The sequence below is a fragment of the Aplysia californica genome, unplaced genomic scaffold (assembly GCF_000002075.1).
Source record: "Aplysia californica isolate F4 #8 unplaced genomic scaffold, AplCal3.0 scaffold01386, whole genome shotgun sequence".
NCBI lineage: Eukaryota > Metazoa > Mollusca > Gastropoda > Aplysiida > Aplysiidae > Aplysia > Aplysia californica.
In genome coordinates this window covers 99,607-101,081 of record NW_004798656.1, presented here as the reverse complement: position 1 = coordinate 101,081, position 1,475 = coordinate 99,607, and the positions used below count along the sequence as shown (strand labels likewise).

General features: G+C 48.1%; 1 pseudogene; it reads right to left on the bottom strand.

Annotated features, from left to right (window-relative positions):
• Nucleotides 1-112: 112 nt before the first annotated feature.
• Nucleotides 113-985, bottom strand: LOC101858832 (annotated as a pseudogene).
• Nucleotides 986-1,475: the final 490 nt, after the last annotated feature.

Below are 1,475 nucleotides of genomic sequence, written 5' to 3'. Positions count from 1 at the left end.
AGTAGTAGTAGCATGGCAGATCAAATCAATACCTGAAACAACCAAACAAGCCAAAGCCCAAACAATAATTACAAACGGAAAACTAAATCAAACATGACTTGAAGCTGATTCTTTATTTCTCTATAATATTGGAAGGGTGTGGCCGGCCCTCAGAGTGTGAGCGGATCACTAAGCGGTGGTGATGTGGCCCACGTAGTGCCTGATCCAGCTGAGATACTTGGGGACTGGTGTAGACGCTGGGCAGAGTTCCGCTGCAGGTTTTCTCTCCCCAGGACGTGACCCCGGCCAAGATGTCATGTCCATGTCCACACATCATGGGTCCTTCGCTGTCCCCCATACAGGCGCTAGGAGCCTGGCCAGGATACATGTCTGCCTCGTGGACACAGATGTGCGAGTCCGTGACGTCCTGGGTTGCCCAGAGGTTGTCACAGGGATCATTGGGGATCTTGGTGATCTTCACCTCTTTCAGGGTCTCGGCGTCTTGGGGGTTGGAACCAGTTCTGATCGCGCCCCAGCCGGCCAGCACGCATTGTGTGTAGGCGAAGGAGGAGCCGCTGGGAGCTAGACGAGCGAGCTGTATGTTTTTGTTGAGAGTCGCGTCTTTCGTCAGGTAGATCAGGGCGATGTCGTTGGGGATTCAAGACCTCGTATCACTGTAGTGGGGATGCTTGGTGTAGTTTGCAACTTTGATGGTTTCTTCGTATTGGTTTGGATTCTCGTACAGATTCAGAGCGCAGAGTTCTATCCGCATATCGCTAGTAACAAGACCATCCACGCAATGAGCAGCGGTGAGCACCCACCTCCTGTGGATGAGTGAGCCTTTACAGATATGTTTCCTGCATGAAGAAGGCCATTGTCGGACACAATATTGCAGAGAGGCGATGTAGGGGTGAGAGTTCAGAGCTACTGGGTTTCCGTTAATGATTCTCTTCTCTGGCATGGCTGATGCCGCTAGGCACAGCAAGATGACTGCGAGTACCTTCATGACGTCACTCACACTGGGACACAAAAATGGCTGGATGTTGGACTGTTGTGCTGGTTGTTGTCACTACAGCTAGTAGGCAGAGGATGTCTCAACAGAACCTTGCCCTTCTCTTATATAGAGCCCGACCTGTTGTCTCAAACATGGAGGCGAGGCCAGTGTCTGTAAATAGCAGCTTATCTTTGGTTGTTCCCATCAATCATCATCCCATAAAAATATCATTGCTGATACTTTTATATTATTACTATGGATGCATACAGGCTGTTCATGTTTAATATCTTAAATCAGTGAGTCAAGTGAGTGAAACTAGCACCTCAGATTAGTAGATCTAGCTTGGATTTTGTGATGTTTAAATAAGTAATTAAACACAAAGGCGAGGCAAAACTGCAGCGGTTAGATCTTAGATCTATATTAATTAGGGAGTGCTTATTTAGGCCACATATGGCCTAAATAAGGTAAGGGAGGGGGGTTTAGCTTATTTAGGCCACACATG